The 23,519-nt window shown below is 32.8% G+C and overlaps 1 long non-coding RNA gene across 1 annotated transcript; it reads left to right on the forward strand.

Moving 5' to 3' along the window:
• Positions 1–16,011: 16,011 nt before the first annotated feature.
• On the forward strand, positions 16,012–22,105 carry LOC134695497 (uncharacterized). Its single transcript, XR_010102776.1, has 3 exons — positions 16,012–16,095; positions 18,587–18,793; positions 21,834–22,105. It is a non-coding gene; the product is annotated as an uncharacterized LOC134695497 (long non-coding RNA).
• The last annotated feature ends 1,414 nt before the right edge of the window (positions 22,106–23,519 follow it).

Raw genomic sequence — 23,519 nt, forward strand, 5'->3', positions numbered from 1 at the left:
AGATTTACAGATCAATCTGATATCTTCCCAAGTACTTGTTATGTGCAAATGATAAACAAGCATTAGCACTAGCCTGTGCTTGGAGAGGAGTCGGAAATAACTTCACCACAGATCAAGAAATACAGAAGAACTCAAAAGGTACCACCCATGTCCAAAATGTTTCCAGGTACTTGTTATGTGCTAATAATCGATACACATTAGCACTAGCTTGTGCTTGGAAGGATTACGGAAAATAACCTACAAACATAAGGCAGAAATACATGTATAAAGCAAAGGTTCATATTCCCAGGGACACGCTGTGTGCAACTTTCTTAAACATAGTAGCACTAGCTTGTGCTTGGAAAAATGGGCTTTACTACGTCATAAGGAAGTTACAGATTGAAACAAGAAAATGTACGAGAACTAGTCTGCATTGGGAAACACGTGTGCAAATAGTAACGAAAAAATATATCATTTGTTAAAATTTCAATTTACAAAGAAAATCGTAAATAAATTCATTAATAACTGAAAATTATCGTGATTATCTCCCTTTCAAAATCGTCAAAACTTAGCTTGGTATACAAACATCGACCTGAACAATTATGACACTAATCAATATTCAACGACTATCTCATATGTTCTAAAACATCAGAAGCTCAACGAAGAGATGCGATATGACACTTATCAATTGTTGACACCTTAGCCCTTAAATACAAAGACTTGATGTAAGATTGTCAGTACGAACATTACATCCAAAGAAGAAAGTCGAAAATAAAGCTGAGATCTTCCCGGGTACTTACTAAGTGCTAATGATAAATGTACATTAGCACTAGTCTGTGCTTGGAGAGGGGATTGGCAATTTGCATCTTAGAGGAAGAAGAAAAACAGATGAAAATTTGATAACATCAGAGAAGCCGAGAAAATTACATTGAGATCTTTCCAGGTACTTGTTATGTGCTGATGAAAATACAACATTAGCACTAGCCTGTGCTTGGAGAGAGATCAAAGGTTTAACATCGCAACATCAAGAGATAATGGAAAAAAAAAGCAAGAGGAAGACGAACACAAAGTCGACAGATTTACAGATCAATCTGATATCTTCCCAAGTACTTGTTATGTGCAAATGATAAACAAGCATTAGCACTAGCCTGTGCTTGGAGAGGAGTCGGAAATAACTTCACCACAGATCAAGAAATACAGAAGAACTCAAAAGGTACCACCCATGTCCAAAATGTTTCCAGGTACTTGTTATGTGCTAATAATCGATACACATTAGCACTAGCTTGTGCTTGGAAGGATTACGGAAAATAACCTACAAACATAAGGCAGAAATACATGTATAAAGCAAAGGTTCATATTCCCAGGGACACGCTGTGTGCAACTTTCTTAAACATAGAAGCACTAGCTTGTGCTTGGAAAAATGGGCTTTACTACGTCATAAGGAAGTTACAGATTGAAACAAGAAAATGTACGAGAACTAGTCTGCATTGGGAAACACGTGTGCAAATAGTAACGAAAAAATATATCATTTGTTAAAATTTCAATTTACAAAGAAAATCGTAAATAAATTCATTAATAACTGAAAATTATCGTGATAATCTCCCTTTCAAAATCGTCAAAACTTAGCTTGGGATACAAACATCGACCTGAACAATTATGACACTAATCAATATTCAACGACTATCTCATATGTTCTAAAACATCAGAAGCTCAACGAAGAGATGCGATATGACACTTATCAATTGTTGACACCTTAGCCCTTAAATACAAAGACTTGATGTAAGATTGTCAGTACGAACATTACATCCAAAGAAGAAAGTCGAAAATAAAGCTGAGATCTTCCCGGGTACTTACTAAGTGCTAATGATAAATGTACATTAGCACTAGTATGTGCTTGGAGAGGGGATTGGCAATTTGCATCTTAGAGGAAGAAGAAAACAGATGAAAATTTGATAACATCAGAGAAGCCGAGAAAATTACATTGAGATCTTTCCAGGTACTTGTTATGTGCTGATGAAAATACAACATTAGCACTAGCCTGTGCTTGGAGAGAGATCAAAGGTTTAACATCGCAACATCAAGAGATAATGGAAAAGAAAAGCAAGAGGAAGACGAACACAAAGTCGACAGATTTACAGATCAATCTGATATCTTCCCAAGTACTTGTTATGTGCAAATGATAAACAAGCATTAGCACTAGCCTGTACTTGGAGAGGAGTCGGAAATAACTTCACCACAGATCAAGAAATACAGAAGAACTCAAAAGGTACCACCCATGTCCAAAATGTTTCCAGGTACTTGTTATGTGCTAATAATCGATACACATTAGCACTAGCTTGTGTTTGGAAGGATTACGGAAAATAACCTACAAACATAAGGCAGAAATACATGTATAAAGCAACGGTTCATTTTCCCAGGGACACGCTGTGTGCAACTTTCTTAAACATAGTAGCACTAGCTTGTGCTTGGAAAAATGGGCTTTACTACGTCATAAGGAAGTTACAGATTGATACAAGAAAATGAACGAGAACTAGTCTGCATTGGGACACACGTGTGCAAGTAGTAACGAAAAAATATATCATTTGTTAAAATTTCAATTTACAAAGAAAATCGTAAATAAATTCATTAATAACTGAAAATTATCGTGATTATCTCCCTTTCAAAATCGTCAAAACTTAGCTTGGGATACAAACATCGACCTGATCAATTATGACACTAATCAATATTCAACGACTATCTCATATGTTCTAAAACATCAGAAGCTCAACGAAGAGATGCGATATGACACTTATCAATTGTTGACACCTTAGCCCTTAAATACAAAGACTTGATGTAAGATTGTCAGTACGAACATTACATCCAAAGAAGAAAGTCGAAAATAAAGCTGAGATCTTCCCAGGTACTTACTAAGTGCTAATGATAAATGTACATTAGCACTAGTCTGTGCTTGGAGAGGGGATTGGCAATTTGCATCTTAGAGGAAGAAGAAAAACAAATGAAAATTTGATAACATCAGAGAAGCCGAGAAAATTACATTGAGATCTTTCCAGGTACTTGTTATGTGCTGATGAAAATACAACATTAGCACTAGCCTGTGCTTGGAGAGAGATCAAAGGTTTAACATCGCAACATCAAGAGATAATGGAAAAGAAAAGCAAGAGGAAGACGAACACAAAGTCGACAGATTTACAGATCAATCTGATATCTTCCCAAGTACTTGTTATGTGCAAATGATAAACAAGCATTAGCACTAGCCTGTGCTTGGAGAGGAGTCGGAAATAACTTCACCACAGATCAAGAAATACAGAAGAACTCAAAAGGTACCACCCATGTCCAAAATGTTTCCAGGTACTTGTTATGTGCTAATAATCGATACACATTAGCACTAGCTTGTGTTTGGAAGGATTACGGAAAATAACCTACAAACATAAGGCAGAAATACATGTATAAAGCAACGGTTCATTTTCCCAGGGACACGCTGTGTGCAACTTTCTTAAACATAGTAGCACTAGCTTGTGCTTGGAAAAATGGGCTTTACTACGTCATAAGGAAGTTACAGATTGAAACAAGAAAATGTACGAGAACTAGTCTGCATTGGGAAACACGTGTGCAAATAGTAACGAAAAAATATATCATTTGTTAAAATTTCAATATACAAAGAAAATCGTAAATAAATTCATTAATAACTGAAAATTATCGTGATTATCTCCCTTTCAAAATCGTCAAAACTTAGTTTGGGATACAAACATCGACCTGAACAATTATGACACTAATCAATATTCAACGACTATCTCATATGTTCTAAAACATCAGAAGCTCAACGAAGAGATGCGATATGACACTTATCAATTGTTGACACCTTAGCCCTTAAATACAAAGACTTGATGTAAGATTGTCAGTACGAACATTACATCCAAAGAAGAAAGTCGAAAACAAAGCTGAGATCTTCCCGGGTACTTACTAAGTGCTAATGACAAATGTACATTAGCACTAGTCTGTGCTTGGAGAGGGGATTGGCAATTTGCATCTTAGAGGAAGAAGAAAAACAGATGAAAATTTGATAACATCAGAGAAGCCGAGAAAATTACATTGAGATCTTTCCAGGTACTTGTTATGTGCTGATGAAAATACAACATTAGCACTAGCCTGTGCTTGGAGAGAGATCAAAGGTTTAACATCGCAACATCAAGAGATAATGGAAAAAAAAAGCAAGAGGAAGACGAAGACAAAGTCGACAGATTTACAGATCAATCTGATATCTTCCCAAGTACTTGTTATGTGCAAATGATAAACAAGCATTAGCACTAGCCTGTGCTTGGAGAGGAGTCGGAAATAACTTCACCACAGATCAAGAAATACAGAAGAACTCAACAAAAGGTACCACCCATGTCCAAAATGTTTCCAGGTACTTGTTATGTGCTAATAATCGATACACATTAGCACAAGCTTGTGTTTGGAAGGATTACGGAAAATAACCTACAAACATAAGGCAGAAATACATGTATAAAGCAACGGTTCATTTTCCCAGGGACACGCTGTGTGCAACTTTCTTAAACATAGTAGCACTAGCTTGTGCTTGGAAAAATGGGCTTTACTACGTCATAAGGAAGTTACAGATTGATACAAGAAAATGAACGAGAACTAGTCTGCATTGGGACACACGTGTGCAAGTAGTAACGAACAAATATATCATTTGTTAAAATTTCAATTTACAAAGAAAATCGTAAATAAATTCATTAATAACTGAAAATTATCGTGATTATCTCCCTTTCAAAATCGTCAAAACTTAGCTTGGGATACAAACATCGACCTGATCAATTATGACACTAATCAATATTCAACGACTATCTCATATGTTCTAAAACATCAGAAGCTCAACGAAGAGATGCGATATGACACTTATCAATTGTTGACACCTTAGCCCTTAAATACAAAGACTTGATGTAAGATTGTCAGAACGAACATTACATCCAAAGAAGAAAGTCGAAAATAAAGCTGAGATCTTCCCGGGTACTTACTAAGTGCTAATGATAAATGTACATTAGCACTAGTCTGTGCTTGGAGAGGGGATTGGCAATTTGCATCTTAGAGGAAGAAGAAAAACAGATGAAAATTTGATAACATCAGAGAAGCCGAGAAAATTACATTGAGATCTTTCCAGGTACTTGTTATGTGCTGATGAAAATACAACATTAGCACTAGCCTGTGCTTGGAGAGAGATCAAAGGTTTAACATCGCAGCATCAAGAGATAATGGAAAAGAAAAGCAAGAGGAAGACGAAGACAAAGTCGACAGATTTACAGATCAATCTGATATCTTCCCAAGTACTTGTTATGTGCAAATGATAAACAAGCATTAGCACTAGCCTGTGCTTGGAGAGGAGTCGGAAATAACTTCACCACAGATCAAGAAATACAGAAGAACTCAAAAGGTACCACCCATGTCCAAAATGTTTCCAGGTACTTGTTATGTGCTAATAATCGATACACATTAGCACTAGCTTGTGCTTGGAAGGATTACGGAAAATAACCTACAAACATAAGGCAGAAATACATGTATAAAGCAACGGTTCATTTTCCCAGGGACACGCTGTGTGCAACTTTCTTAAACATAGTAGCACTAGCTTGTGCTTGGAAAAATGGGCTTTACTACGTCATAAGGAAGTTACAGATTGATACAAGAAAATGAACGAGAACTAGTCTGCATTGGGACACACGTGTGCAAATAGTAACGAAAAAATATATTAACACTGGACACTTTTAATTTGCAAAACACTCATTTGCAAATCCGCCGCCGCCTCAAATAAGAGCTACAGTATCATGTATATAACCAAAACGTGCCGAATTACATGGGATTCAATAATTTCATTGGTTTTCTACTGTTTCTATTATATTTATTTTGCTATTTGATTTATAAAAACATGGGATTTTCAATATCCCATGGGACAGGGCAAAATCCCATGGGATTTACCATTATCCCATGGGATTTTGGTTAAATCCCATGGGATTTTATTTGGTCCCATGGGATAATTGTTGTCCCATGGGATATTTGTTGTCCCATGGGACAAAAAAAATCCCATGGGATTATAATTATCCCATGGGATTTTTAATATCCCATGGGACAAAATAAAATCCTATGGGATTCAAATTATAAATATATAGATATAATTATACAGTAATGTGTATGTTACAATGAATGCTGTATGGTAGTAAATAGTTTTAAATGTATACAAGTTTTTTTTATATTTTATATATATATTTATTTGTTTTTCCTTTTTGTTACAAACATGTTTTTTATTTGTTTATATGACAATAAAGATTATTCTTATTTTTGAATGTGTAATAATATATATACGGTCAAAGAGTAAATTCGTTTAAGTAAAACAAAATGATGACATGTCTAAATAAATGAAAAAAATGTTGTTTTGAAATCTTTGTCTTTTTATTTTATTTTGAAAAATAGAACTTTTCTTTGTTATAGCATGTATAGTTTCATTGCAATACATGAATATGCAAACCATTTGAATTATATACCTTTGTGGTGTACATAATATTATAGGTATATTTGCAAATTTATAATACAAACACTTTTTCTGTTAAAGTTGTAGTTTTTTCTTTTCATTGCTTGCTATGTACAATTATTCAGTCCACTATACATGCTAAATAAGAATTAAGTCAATAAACAGTAAAACTATTTCATCCACCAGAATCTTCCTGCAATTCTTAGACAAAACATTTTTTCAATCTGTTCTTTAAAGATCTTCCTCTATACATCTTTATTGGATGGAGCAATTCAAATGAGAAGCAAGTTTATTTGGACAACAACAAACTAATTTTTTTTTCATTCAGTCCTTCTTCCAATTGATAATTCCGTACATTGTTGCATTTCCGTGATCAAGTTCTTGTGCATCTAGACTATGATTGTGATGTTATGACTCAACCTTTTTGTTTAGTCATTATGTTGAAATTTCCTCTTTCTGATAAATGTAGGAAAAAACATGTTCCATTTCAAATTCATAAAAAAAGTCGCACTATGGAGAAAAATATCAACTTTAAGTTTTCTGTTTAGTATTGATCTGTTGAATGATGACCATGCAAATCAAGATGTCTGACCTACAAATACACAAAATTCAAAAATTATCAGTGAAGAGAAAAACAGCAATAAAATAGCTATTTTATCATGTTTACGAACATTTCGATAAACTTTCATTTGAATATTCATTGTTAGTACTCTTATTTTAGTGCTTTGTGTCTATGATTTACATATTACTGTTTGTTGTTTGGTTCCTTGGTGCAGACTTTTAAGTTAATCCCATTGCAACAAATATCTACAATTTGTTCAAATGTTGTGTGCTTTTATTAAAACCACTGTCGGGTATAAAGTTTACTCATTGTCAAAGGCTGTACAGTGAACTATTTTTGTCAAATTAATGGGCTTGCGGGTCTAAATCATTTTTTTTTCTTAATATAGGATTTCGCTATATTTTTCTATAAATGAACTTTATCAAATATTTCAAAGAAAAAGAAAAGAAAAAATAGGGTCACCATTTATTTACGATTACAATGCGCCTTAGAAAGAAGCATACATTGTTGTAAAGGTACTTTTTTTTCTGTTGAACTAATAGGAGAAATAGAGGTAATATCGAAATGAAAAAAAAAACTAAATTACGGAAATGGCTCAAATTTAATAATAGTTTAGTTTAAGAACAGTTTATTTGAAAATGATAATAAAAACTAAAGGTCACAGATGAGTTAAAAAAGATATTACAATTCTAATGCTGAAAAATGGCATTTTGGCACCAAAGGGAGATAATTTTGAGCTTTCAATGATACAAATGAATATACATTTTAAAAGTCATCTGGGGACAGTTTTAAATGATTTTTGTACCATATGATAAATTAACAAATTATACAATAAATAAAGTTAAGTTATGAAAAAAAAACCTGTCCCAAGTCAGGAGCCTGTAATTTTGTTTATGTGTAACATATTTGTTTTTTGTTCATATTTTTACATAAATCAGGCCGTTAGTTTTCTCGCTTGAATTGTTTTACATTGTCTTATCTGGGCCTTTTATAGCTGACTATATGCGGTATGGGCTTTGCTCATTGTTGAAGGCCATACGGTGACCAATAATTGTTAATGTTTGTGTCATTTTTTTGTCTTTTGTGGATAGTTGTCTCATTGGCAATCATACCACATCTTCTTTTTTATATACCCAAGAGCCTCCTTAAATGTCATTTGAACCCTATTGGAGAAAAGTCTAATTGGATATTAGACTGCCTCTTATTTTTATATCAACCCAGAAATATTATGCCTGTCTAATATCAGGAGCTTGTACATAGTTCAGTGGTTGATGTTGTTTCATATATATGTCATTTTGTTTTTTTATAATTTTTTGTTTTTAAAAATTTGTATGGTATATTTAAATTTGAATTGTTGCTTTGTTTTAAATTGTGTTAGTGTTGTCTTTTATAGATTACTATATTATGTATAGGGTATGGGTTTTTGTTTTACTTACAGGCCATCATTGGCCTCTAATAATTAAGTACAATGCTTACATCTATTTAATTGAACTCTGATGGATAGTTTTCTCATTTATCATACCACATCTTATTTTAATAAATAATTAATCATTGTTCAAGGTCAAAAACTTTAACAACAGTGGACTTACCATTTAGACTTGTTGACCTCTGTAAATCTTTTTTTGTTGAAAACTTCTTCTGTTTATAGTTTCCCTTTATCTTTAATGTTCTTGCCCTACACCTAAAAGGGTAAACATTATCTTAATTTTAATGACAAAAATAACTACTACATGTATTACATAATTAGTAGGCAACTGAAAAAAATTCCTCATTTGTATATAAAGTTGACTTGCTCATTATTCTTGCTGTTTAAAATTATCATTATTCTATGAAAATGAGGTCACAGTAAAATTAACCTTGGCAAACAGACATCTTCCTATTTTTATATGACACCTTGCAGTCATTCCATACAACATCAAGTAGACCCATGCTTATAATATCTGATAAAATGACAAAACCAAGAAAACTTAGCATTGACCCAAGAACCATACAATGTGGTCATGGTTATATGAATCTGCCAAACAGACCTGCACATCTTAATTGTTACATATCCACCAGATATAATCTACTAGTACCTGTAACTTTAAGCATATGATAAACTGACAAAACAATGCAGTGTTTCATTGACTAATGAACCATAAAAATGAGGTTAAGGTCATATAAAATATGGCAGACAGACATGTGTATCTTACAATCATTCCATTCACTAAATAAAGGAGCATTATTGCTTACAGTTTCCGGAAAAAGATCAAACCACAAAAACTAAACATTTTCATAGTTCCTTATACCCTGCCACATTTGTTTATGTATGTGCCTGTCCCAAATCAGGAGCCTATAATTCAGTGATTGTCGTTTGTTTATGTGTAACATATCTGTTTTTCCATCTTTCATAAGTTTTTTACATAAATAAACGTTAGTTTTCTTGTTCGAATTGTTTTACATTGTCATTTCTGGACCTTTTATAGCTGACTATGCAGTATTGGCTTTTTTCATTGTTGAAGGCTGTACAGACTACAGTGACCTTGAGTTGTTAATTTCTGTTTCATTTGGTCACTTGTGGAGAGTTGTCATATCCCATGTTTTTTTTTATCATGGATTTGTAAAGCAAGGTTTTACCGAGCATTTCCCCTGTTTTGTGCCGAATACAAATAAATTTCATATTTAAAGACAATACATGTATATTGTTTTTATACTGAAATCAATAAAAAAAAAAAAAAAAAAAAAGTGTAACAAATATTGTTCAAAAAAAGTGTTTGGAATTCCCCTCTTGGGGTACCATTTTGGGGTATTTCCCTATGACCATTGTCAAGGTGGTAAGACATAGACATTTTAATAAATTAAACAGGGAAAAAGTAATATAACATATGACTTCGCATTCTTCTTCAATTTTTAACGTTTTTATCACAGGCACTTTGAACTGTCAATAAAAAAATGTTTTCAACTTGTCGCTAAAAAAATAGATAATCTTAGATAGTCTTACACCTAAGGCGAAGAAAAAAGTTTGTCCAGAAAAAAATCCATAGCCCCCCCCCCCCAGAAAATCAAATAGTTCATGTAGTTGCTGCCTAAACCCCATATTGACAGAAACAATTAAGTGCCTGGCCTGTGGTTTTTATACAGATATTTTCATTTTTTTAAAAAAAAAATTAATGCAAGGTGCATCATGTGCATGTTGATTTTAAAAAAAAATATATCAGAACAGTAAATAGAAATAGTAAATAATGCCCCCGAGGTCATATGTTATAGGACTAACTATTTGTCCTATCAAATTTGTGACTTTATTTACTGTGTCTTTTTATCCTGTGACTTTATTTACTGTGTCTTTTCATCCTGTGACTTTATTTACTGTGTCTTTTCATCCTGTGACTTTTTGTCCGTGTTTACCTTCCTTCTTAATCAGTGAACTGAATATTTGTTTTTTGCAGTAGTACGGACAGAGACATATATACACAGAGATATGTATATATGTCTCTGGTACGGGTAAAGAGTCCATATCTGTTATTAATCAAGCAAATTGAGAGTCAACACTTACACAATACCTTTTTCAGAGTGTCAGCTAAAACAAGGAATCACTGGTGATAGGGGAGTGTAACCGATGATTTGATCCTGAATCAGATAAGATTTTCCAAAGCCAGGAGAACCTCTTTTAAAATTGAGCACAAAGTCGCCTGAGGAATTAATAATAATGCTACTAAAAATATTTTATTTCCCCCATGTTCACTATAATTACCAAATCTTCACGCGACTGTGCTTTGCGTGAATATAAAAAAATGACGTGGTCCTGACGAATGAATATACAATTGAAATACTGGACCATCGATTAGCAGAGCTCGAGCAGCAGAGTAAACTTACTGAGAAACTTCCACATAAATCTCTAAGTTATTTACGACTAATACTTACTGTGCTCCTGAAATCAGAAAAAGTTGTTAAATACATTAATTTGTGTTTTTACTGCTACGAATTCGAAATATGTGAATCAAATGCTAATTATGCACCAGTTGGACTGAGCAGAGAATTACTCTCAACCAGGAACAGTCTATACTAAATAAAACTGTTAATAATAAGAATAGAAAGTCCCTGTAAAAAGGCAGTCAAATCCTAACAGAACTGTAACTTAATGATACATGCATTTCAAGTTCCAGCACCTCACTCAGCACCCTGGCCCAATACACTGAGTAAGCAAACTTGTGTGTGTGACTGTCAGTCTTATAATATAAAACTACGAAGGTTCATAACGTTTGAATCAACGTTTGTTTGGATATTTTTTTAGGATCTTTGTAAAATAATATCTTAATCTTTGTTAAAATACGATTTTAAATTCTTCTATTCTTTTTTTCATAATTTTGTAAAGTGTACTTTTTTAAGTTTAAATTTTAAATATAAAATAAATAATCCATTTTGATTTGAGGAAATCTTTTTGAACTGTAATGACATGGTCAGTCAACTGATTTGTTGAAATGCTGATTACAGGTAATTATAACATTCAGTAATTTTCCATTACCCCCCACAGTGCGTGTGGCCTCGGGTGTATAACGAGAGAACATCCTGTCGGTGTGGTCACGTTTCTCCAACATTTAGTAATTAGACTAAAATAACATTAGGGATTATGGGGTCCTCTTAAGGACTGGATCTTGATATCTACCTGTAATTCACCTGTTCTTAACCAAAATATTGTTAAAAAGGTATATATTTTTTAAAGACATATGTATATTTTTTAATAGTCTCCCAAAAATTGTAAAAGTCGATATAATCTTACGCAGTGATGTAATTTTTTTATTTTATAAAAAAAAAAAAGATGTGTGCATGGTACGATAGACAATAAGACAACTCTCTACAAGAGACCAAATGACATTGAAGTTAAAATTATACATAAAAAAAAGAAGATGTGGTATGATAGTAATGTATTATAGATTACAATGTTTCGATCTCGAATAAAAATTAACATTTTGTATTTTGAGAGCTATTACGAATTTATATATCTTGAGTCATTACGCCAGTTCCCACAGTTAAACACTATATAGATCACGACGCGACGTGATGTACCCAATTTGTACCAGCTCTGTTTTCGTGGAAAAAGTGGACAGATATTCGACTGACTCTTTCATCTTTTAAGACAGCATATCATGAAAACTGGCTTCGACTCTTGTGATATACAGACAGAACGACTAAGTAGATATGGTTCTTCGCACTAGAAGACAATAGCTTTCGATGACTTTTTACATAAATAAAACTTGGCTGTTTTGCATTGGTTTAGATTTTAACATTTACATGTAACACAAATACAAAAATATATCAAGTAATAGAATAAATTACTAAAATGAGGTACAGTCAGTGAACATTTCGATTTTTCATGTTACTTTTAATAAAAAAAAATATTTTTAAAATAATAATTTCGAGATTATTTCTTAATATTTTTTTTAGGAAATTTTCAGTTTGATAAAGAATTCACTTGTCTATATAATGATTTTTTTGTTGAATAACCTTGTTAATTTTGTAAATCAAATACGGATGAAAACAATTAAGTTACAGTTTCGGGTTATACTCGACCAAAAATATATGGTTTGTTAATTTTTTGATAGAATTTTTTTTTTAACAATATCCCTTTTTACAATATTTTAGTTAAGACCTGATAAAGGTAATTATCACGATGCCAGTCCTTATGAGGACCCCCTAATCCCTAATGTTGTTTTAGTCTAATTATCAAATGTTGGAGAAACGTGACTAAACCCATCCTGTCTACGTGTAAAACAGATTGATGACATTACACAAAATTTCTTTTGTTAAATGCATCTGTGTCCATTTCCCAATTTCAACACACATTTTTTTCAAAAAATCATATGAAATAAAGAAGAAAAGTAGCAAATATAAACTTCAGTAACTGCACATTTAGAAAACATAAATTCAATATTGCACGAACCAACCCTTGAGAAAGCGTATACATGTATGTAGATGTGTTTAAAAAAAACAACTCAATTCCCATTGGCTTTATTTCATACTAGGACTTAAGATAACCAGAACGAAGCATGCAGTGTTTATCCCGATAAATGGGGACCCATCGACTTCCAGTCATGCTTCAGTGATTTTCTATTTAAATCACCATTTTTTCCCTAAGATTAAGGGGGGGGGGGCTGGAAAAAACCTAAATCCGCCTCTGCTAGACTAATAGGGAAATCATTTGGTCTGATACACAAAGATATGTATACCTATTATGAACAAAATTAAGAACAACTTCAAATGTATGCATGTAAAATAATGGAACGTCTAAAAACCATTCGGGATCTCCTGGTGCACACAGGACATAAAATGTCACTTAGGAAATGTATCTATATGAGTTTTAGTGAGCGTTGAGGGTAAACTTTCGGTTGATAACTTATTTAATAATCTTGTATTTTTTTATTTTTTTTATAAAATCAGAGACATACAATATATGTATCGAGAATTATAATACATGTATTATATGTCTCTGATAAAATCAAACCATCTTGAGGGAAGTTATTTGAGTTTGAATCGGCTGTTTTTTGCATTGGGATGCCAACGTTAACCTTAATGTTATTTACAAAAATGCCAAAACCTTCAAATATATTTTAGGCAGAAATAGACATTTTATATATCGATTATTTTTACACCAAACGTTTTCGTAATTTGTTTTAGAAATATTAATTAGTACATGTACATAGTTTAATTGTGTAAATATATATAATTGTGTGTGGTGAGACTTTAATAAAATATTGAATCTGAATCTAGTTTTATAAAGTCCATCATTGCTTCAATTAACCCCTTGGTGAAATTTAAATGGCGAGACCCGTTAATTAATAAATTAAGTATCAATCTATCTATCGGTATACGCCGTTATTTGGGATACGTCACCTGTTCACGGATGACCGATGATCATATTCAATACCAATCATCATGTGAGTTTTGTTAATTGATCTTGAACCATTAGGACTGAGTGGAGATGGCATAATGTGTCTCTGGTGATGATTATAAACACATAGAAGTAAATTTTGCCAAAAAAAGTTTCCTTCGAAAAATTAAAAAAATATGAAGAATATGCTAAATATTTTTTATTTCATACATTTCATACGTAATAATTGAAGACGTTTAGTAATATAAAAAATCTTCACATAGTTGGGTCGATTGAAGTTTAAAATTTCATTTAAAAACGTTTAGAAATATAGATCTTATTCGATGTACAATTATGTGGCCCACATAGATTGGAGATCAAATCCCCGTTTAATTATATGGGTTACCTACTTTCGTCTATTTATATTGCCCATTCTATATAAATCAAGGGTTTGTACAAGTCCTTGCTATAATAAAATGAATCTCGTCGCCAATATCACCATAATTACATAAAGTTCAGATACAATCTTCTCCTAAACAGTTGCCATCTAACAATTCCAAAAGAAATTTTGAGTCGAAACTGAAGTATTAAATTTATGAAAAGAATCACTATTGTTTTTTAGCAGTAGATGTCGAAAATAAAACTGTATATATTCTTTTTTTCAAAACTCCTCAAATAATATAACATTATCTATAGACAGCACATATGTGCAAATCTTTTTAGAAGTATGTGATCGTATAGTGAAATTTGTTTACCCCCCCCCCCCCTTTTCCTTCTTTAAAATTTAATTGTAAACGATTTTGTTTTTAGTTTGTGTTTGCTAATTAACCGGGGTTCATGCTGTCAAAAGGAAAAAAAATGTTTCCTTGTGTATAAGTTATTGATAAAAAAAATATTTGAAGCCGCAAGAAAAATCAATCATTTCCTGAACTAACATACATTTATCTGTAAATAAAGACAATTCGCCTAAAACTTTCTCTCGTATAATTAAACAATTGTAAAATAATTAATTCAACAACTTAAATTTCTGCCTTTTACCAAGGATTTGTATAGTTATAACTATACAAATCCTTGCTTTTACTAATACTTTTCTTGTTCAGTTTTTTGGTTTATACTCATTGCTCTTCATATATTCGAATGATAATTACTGATCAATTTTCCGGATGCTCTTTTATCCTTTTTTTCCGTATCGAACTAATATGTTAACAGTTGAACCGAAATACTCTTTTTTTTGAGAATTTACAAATTAAATTTTCAACCACAAAATTCTACACTTTAGTTTTTTATCTGTTTATTTTTTTGCTCTGTTTCGAATCAACAACCTTTGACCCCGTCTCAAACATAGCCAACACCTCGCATGGCGTATTCGCGATGTTGAGGTATGATCAGGTATTGACAATATACAATCAAATTTATCAAGTAAGTAATTTGGTGTTGAATGCCAGTAGATTAGAATTTGTTAATTGATTAATTAAATTTTACCTGTTAACGGATCACTGTCTGTCTAGCTGTCAAATTCATGTTCATTTATTTTAATCGAATTCACAGAACGTGAAGTGTTGAGTTGTTTATTTAAATTTCACGCACAATCTTGGCTGATATGCATTAAACCATTATTTCATGAAACTGCATGAACAATTGACTTATCGCACAATACCAGAACTAAAAAAATAAACCACCGAAAGTCCACATAAGAGATGTGAATTAACAGAATAGAGAATAACGGACAAAGAAAAAAAAGGAATAAAGAATAGTGAAAGAAAGAGAATAATAGAAAAGTGTAATAATGGAAAAAAAGTGTAAGTTATTAAAAATATAGCTAAAAAAAGAAGACAGATAAAGAAGTAAAGAAGACCCCCTCCCCCACACCAACACCGAGACGATCCTTACTTCAACTGTTATTTGATACTGCCGAGTTGTTTTGAGACAACACACGTATAAGTACTCAAGTAGTCAGCCTGTACCACGTAGAAAGCCTCTCGCATCAATTTGAGGATTACCGATCAACACCGATCATTAACCAAGGTTAATATTTTACTGCGGCTCATTTTATTTAGGCTTAAAAATAAACACAATTGACAAGTTTCTTTCCCCTGCATTCTTGATCGCACATGTAAATAGCACGTTGGTCTCAAATAAGACATTGATACAATGCAACACTTGCCGTCAGTATTTGAAAATATTGATTAAGTAGGTATAGAAAATTAATACACGCACACTATTATCAGAGACATATATACACAGGCCTAAATCATTAGTCCGCAAACAACGAGGGTGATGAAAACTCAGCACTTTGAACACAGCCACCGACATGCTGTGAATTTGAAAAGCTTCCCAAATTAGTAACACAGGCACTAGACGTTCTGTCAATTAGTATAACAATATTGGAAGAATTTAAACCATTCCTATTGTAAGCTATAAAACTAAATTTATATCGGGGTGATTGAAATGAGGAAAGGAGAGGGGGGGCTGATAAGGAATTCAGGGCCCCCTTTTTTGTGGGAAAAATTGGTTGTTTATATTGGGGGTAAGAAAGAAGGGAGGAGTTTTAAATACTAAAGAACCCAATGGGATTAAATTTACTAAAACTTTCATATGAATATATACATGATATAACTTGTAAACTGTAAGAGATAAACACACGTCATAGTCTACAGAAATGATGCTGGCACAATAAAACAAATCACATGAAATATAGGGTGAGTCCCTGGAGGTAGTCCATGCCCCTCTGATTTGATAATATGCTATTATTATGTAAACTGTCCAGATCTCCACCCCTAAACCATACATATTATTGAATGGGACAATAAAACAAATCAATTAAAATTAAAGGGAAGTCCCTGGGGGTCACCGCGACACCCCACCCTGTTCAATCTGAGAATGTGCTATTATCATGTTAACAGTCCAGATCCCCACCCCTATACCATGTATATTCTTGTATGGGACAATAAAACTAATCAAATGAAATTAAAGGGAGGTCGGGGGGGGGGGGGGGGGGTGTTCACCCTACCCCGTTCAATTTATGAATGTGCTTGTGAGTGACCCATATCCCCACCCCTAACCCAAATATATTCTTTTAGGGGACAAAAAATAAATGAAATGAAATAAAAGGAAGTCCCGAGGGGGTCACCCAACTCCCTCTTGATTGAAAACTTGTATACAGTCAAGTTCCCCATCCTAAACCATGTATATTCTTGTATGGAACAATAAAACATATCAAATGAAATATAGGGAGAGTTCATGGGGGTCAACCCCACCGCCACATGTTTGAAAAACTTTTAAACTATTGACACACATCACATCATGATTGAGATCCTCAGTGGTAAGGTGGAAAAATTTCCGGATCCCTGATCCCCACCCCTAAATCATATATAATCTTGTATGAGACAGCAAAACAAATCAAATGAATATGGGACCATAGGAATGGCGAGTTATGGAAGCTTTCGTTTGGGAGATTTTGTAACAGCATCCTGTTACAATTACTTCTTGTTTGAACATAAGTTTGGTTTTTATTATGCATGTCTTTCTTCTACATATTTGGATAAATAGCTTCATAATCTGTCATATTGCAAGTTGAACCTTCTTCAGTAGGCCTATCCCCATCAGAGACCAAATGATGCACAAGTAAGGTATAGGTAACAATATGAATGCAACTATGAGCAAAAGCCATACCAATGGCGAATCCAGGGGGAGGATTCCAGGGTGGAAAGTTCAACTTGGAACCCCCCTATTTTTAGGACACTCAATGCATTTGAATGGGAAAATATAGTTGGAACAACAACCCCCCTCCCCACCCTTCTGTCTTGGGTTGGGAACCCCCTTTTTAAAATGGCTGGATCCACCTGGGCATACTATCTAGCTAGCTATAAAGGCTTTAAAATATGAAATAAATCAAACATGGAAATTAACGGTGTAGATATGGTAGACAACTGTTTTGAATTTTAAAAAAGCCTTTAATAATAATGTTAAATTTTGTGTGCATTTATTTTTGCTTACTTTCAATAATCATGATAATAAACAAAATTCAGTGATTGATTATTTAAATTTAAAAAAAAAATCTGCATACATGTTATAAAATGGGAAGTGAAAACTGGGACTTTGTCAAAGAGACAACAACCCAACCAAAGAGTAGACAACAACCCAACCAAAGAGCAGACAACGACCAAAGTTCACCTATGTGTCTTCAATGCATTGAGAAAACTTCGGCACTGGTCTTCAGCTCATAAATAAATCAAAAATGAGAATGAGATGCAGCTCTCAGTTGCTAATAAAAACCTCACAATAACATAAATAAGTTCTGATTATCAGAATATACAGTATTGCAACATTCTCTCAAAATTTACACATGGAGCTGAGAAACTAAAATTAATCATGCTAATTTAACATTTAAGTCCTTGAATTCAATCTTAATATGCATACTCCTGTACAAAGGAATATAAGTATGCAATAGACATATATGGTCTTCAAAAATTAGAGTATTGATGCTATTAATTTATGACAAGATCTTAATCAAGTAATAATTTTGGTTTGTTTTAATATTTCGGAGGTTAGTATGACCTTTTTTTTTGTGATGATGTTTTCGTTTTAAGTTGAAAAAAAATTGTTTGGACCAACAAAAATAAAAACACAAACATGACAAAGTTAATCTAGAATTATGTTTTTATCATTTTTTTATGTTTAGGTTGTCAGCAAGATGAAAAGAACAAATATGCAGTTTAATAAAAGTCAAAGTGTGGATAAGCTTCAAGGTTCAAGGTCCTACCTTTGCAGATTTTCATATTTTGCATGAATGAATTTAAAGTTTATATCATGGACGGCAGTGAAAGAAAAAAAAAATCTTTTCAATTTCCCTGCTACGAAGGATAAATGTAAAGACATCTTGTTTTCCGTAAGTTTTAATTATGTTCTGGTTTTTTGGGGCTCGCTGGTCTTAACCATTTTTTTAGCTCACCTGGCCAAAGGGCAAGTGAGCTTTTCTCATCACTTGGTGTCCAGCGTCCGGCGTCGTTAACTTTTATAAAAAATCTTCTCCTCTGAAACTGCTGGGCCAAATTTAACCAAACATTGCCATAATCATTATTAGGGTATCTAGTTTAAATATTGTGTCCGGTGACCCGCCTAACCAACCAAGATGGCCGCCATGGCTAAAAATAGAACATAGGGGTAAAATGCAGTTTTTGGCTTATAACTCATAAACCAAAGCATTTAGAGCAAATCTGACATGGGAAGAATTGTTCATTAGATTAAGATCTATCTGCGTAGAAATTTTCAGATGAATCGGACAACCCGTTATTGGGTTGCTGCCCCTGAATTGGTAATTTTAAGGAAATTTTGCTGTTTTTTGGTTATTATGTTGAATATAATTATAGATAGAGATAAACTGTAAACAGCAATAATGTTCAGCAAAGTAAGATTAACAAATAAGTCAACACAACCGAAATGGTCAGTTGACCCGTTTAGGAGTTATTGCCCTTTATAGTCAATTATAACCATTTTTCGTAAATCTTAGTAATGTTTTACAGAAATCTTCTCCTCTGAAACAACTGGGCCAAATTAACCAATCTTGACTACAACTATCATTGGGGTATCTAGTTTAAAAAATGTGTGGCTTGACCCTGCCAACCAACCAAGATGGCCGCCATGGCTAAAAGTAGAACATAGGGGTGAAATGCAGCTTTTGGCTTATAACTCAAAAACCAAAGCATTTTGAGCAAATCTGACAAGGGTAAAATTGTTTATCAGGTCAAGATCTATCTGCCCTGAAGTTTTCAGATGAATCAGAGAATCTGTTGTTGGGTTGCTGCCCCTGAATTGGTAATTTTAGGGAAATTTTGCTGTTTTTGGTTATTATCTTGAATATTATTATAGATAGAGATAAGCTGTAAACAGCAATAATGTACAGCAAAGTAAGATTTACAAATAAGTCAACAAGACCAAAATGGTCAGTTGACCCCTTTAAGAGTTATTGCCCTTTGAAGTCAATTTTTAACCATTTTTCGTAAATTTTATATATCTTTTACAAAAATTTTCTCCTTTGAAACTGCTGGGCCAAATTAATCCAAACTTGGCCACAATCATCTTTGGGGTATCTAGTTTAAAAAAATGTGTGGCGTGACCCGCCAAACCAACCAAGATGGCCGACATGAATAAAAATAGAACAGGGGTAAAACGCAGTTTTGATTCTTAACTCAAAAACCAAAGCATTTAGAGCAAATCTGACATGGGGCATAATTGTTAAACAGGTCAACATCTATCTGCCTTGAAATTTTTCAGATGAATTGAACATTCTGTTGTTAGGTTTCTGCCCCTGAATTGGTAATTTTAAGGAAATTTTGCTGTTTTTGGTTATTATCTTTAATATTATTATAGATAAAGATAAACTGTAAACAGCAATAATGTTCAGCAAAGTAAGATTTACAAATAAGTCAACATGACCAAAATGGTCATGTTGACCCCCTAAGGAGTTATTGCCCTTTATAATCAATAGGATTTCGCTATATTTTTCTATCTAAAAAAAACTTATCTTAGACTTAAAATCGGGTCACTGTTCATTTACGCTCACAATCTGCCTTCGATGAGTTAAAAAAGATATTTCAATTTTAATGCCCCCAAAGATGGCATTTTTACAGCAAAGGGAGATAACTTGAAGCTTTTTCAATGAGATCTAGAATTTAAAAGTCACCTTGGGCCAACATGAATTGATTTTTATGCCCCACCTATGATAGCAGAGAGGCATTATGTTTTCTGGTCTGTTCGTCCGTCTGTCTGTCCGTTCCTTCGTCTGTCTGTTTGTTCGTCCATCCATTCGTCCGTCTGTCCCGCTTCAGGTTAAAGTTTTTGGTCAAGGTAGTTTTTGATGAAGTTGAAGTCCAATCAACTTGAAACTTAGTACACATGTTCCTTATGATATGATCTTTCTAAATTTTAAACCAAATTTAACTTTTGACCCCAATTTCACGGTCCACTGAACATGGAATATGAAAGTGCATGTTTCAGGTTAAAGTTTTTGGTCAAGGTAGTTTTTGATGAAGTTGAATCTCCAATCAACTTGAAACTTAGTACACATGCTCCTTATGATATTATCTTTCTAATTTCAATGCCTAATTATATTTTTTATCCAATTTCATGGTCCATTGAACATGGAAAGTGAAAGTGCGAGTGGGGCATTAATGTACTTTGGACACATTCTTGTTTTGAATTATTTTTCTACTATATGATAAAGTAACAAAATTCTACTAAAGGTAACTGATAAAATTTGTAATCATGGTAATGAAAAATAAGTGTTTAATTTTTTTCTGAAAATCTTATGTTTTGGGATATCAAAAATATCTCATTTTTAATTTTAATAAAGAGGAAGATTATTGATGTATGTATAACTGTATATAAAAATGAGACAGCAAGCCAACAACACAAAAAATAAGGATAAAACAATATATATTTTTCGTAGAAATGTTATAATTTCCAATATTCCAAAGAGTTCTAGTTTTTTTTTTTATTGAAATAAAGTTGAACTGTCAGAACTTCAAAAGCTTCAGGAAATGTTATTTCTTTTTTCTGCGTTTTGTAAAATATATTGCAAATTCTTGTGAATAATGGAATGGTATCATAATTGTCTAAAGTTTTAACATTGACCTTTTTATATATAGCTTGGGAAAATACCCAAATGTTATAAAGAAGAATCAATTAATTGATTGTTATATAGTATTAGAATAGGAAGATTTGGTATATTGATAATTTGACAACTCTCCATCAGAGACCAAAGGAAGTAGGCGGTTAGCAACTGATGACCATGATGACACTGGACAACCTTTAACAATCAGTAAAATACATACCGCATAGCTATTTTTATTGAAAATCATATTAACACTACATGTATGCAAACAATTTTGTATAATCAATAACTTCAATTTTTGTTGGTTCTTTTTCAGAAGGATTGAAATTCATCACCTAGAATAAATGAAGAAAACATAGAAACAAGACCAGAATACATTCAAAGACAATGTTGGATCAGTTATTATTTTCATCAGTCAGTCAATGATTTAGAGTTCTTTAAAATACCAAACGATCTTGAAACCACAATAATGTCAATGTTCTTTGCTGAATGACCAAAAAGTGGACTATACAAACACACAATGCTTGGTGATAAGAAACTACTAATGTTTTGTGTGGAGAGATATTGTGAAAAAATTACATTTACTTAAATAGCTACTATATGTTTAGCCTAATAATAGAGTTTTTCAGATTTCAAATGGTATATAATTGTGTTTCGAAAAAGTGTTCTATAATTCATAAATAAACATATATGATACTTGCAATATCTGCTTTGTTGTTTAAAATTTAAATTTTGAACAGTTATAGAAAAATATGTTGAATTAATATTTCCAAAGAAAAAAAGATATTCAATTTAAAAGATTCATCTTATAACAATTTACTAACAAAATAGAATATATTATAACATACACATTACTGCATATTTTCATCTATATATTTATAATAAAAATCCCATAGGATTTTATTTTGTCCCATGGGATATTAAAAATCCCATGGGATAATTATAATCCCATGGGATTTTTTTTGTCCCATGGGACAACAAATATCCCATGGGACTACAATTATCCCATGGGACCAAAAAAAATCCCATGGGATTTAACCAAAATCCCATGGGATAATGGTAAATCCCATGGGATTTTGCCCTGTCCCATGGGATATTGAAAATCCCATGTTTTTATAAATCAAATAGCAAAATAAATATAATAGTAACAGTAGAAAACCAATGAAATTATTGAATCCCATGTAATTCCGCACATTTTGGTTATATACATGATACTGTAGCTCTTATTTGAGGCGGCGGCAGATTTGCAAATGAGTGTTTTGCAAATTAAAAGTGTCCAGTGTTCTATCATTTGTTAAAATTTCAATGTACAAAGAAAATCGTAAATCAATTCATTAATAACTGAAAATTATCGTGATTATCTCCCTTTAAAAATCGTCAAAACTTAGCTTGGGATACAAACATCGACCTGAACAATTATGACACTAATCAATATTCAACGACTATCTCATATATTCTAAAACATCAGAAGCTCAACGAAGAGATGCGATATGACACTTATCAATTGTTGACACCTTAGCCCTTAAATACAAAGACTTGATGTAAGATTGTCAGAACGAACATTACATCCAAAGAAGAAAGTCGAAAATAAAGCTGAGATCTTCCCGGGTACTTACTAAGTGCTAATGATAAATGTACATTAGCACTAGTCTGTGCTTGGAGAGGGGATTGGCAATTTGCATCTTAGAGGAAGAAGAAAAACAGATGAAAATTTGATAACATCAGAGAAGCCGAGAAAATTACATTGAGATCTTTCCAGGTACTTGTTATGTGCTGATGAAAATACAACATTAGCACTAGCCTGTGCTTGGAGAGAGATCAAAGGTTTAACATCGCAACATCAAGAGATAATGGAAAAGAAAAGCAAGAGGAAGACGAAGACAAAGTCGACAGATTTACAGATCAATCTGATATCTTCCCAAGTACTTGTTATGTGCAAATGATAAACAAGCATTAGCACTAGCCTGTGCTTGGAGAGGAGTCGGAAATAACTTCACCACAG

The sequence above is a fragment of the Mytilus trossulus genome, chromosome 13 (genome assembly GCF_036588685.1).
Source record: "Mytilus trossulus isolate FHL-02 chromosome 13, PNRI_Mtr1.1.1.hap1, whole genome shotgun sequence".
NCBI classification, from domain to species: domain Eukaryota; kingdom Metazoa; phylum Mollusca; class Bivalvia; order Mytilida; family Mytilidae; genus Mytilus; species Mytilus trossulus.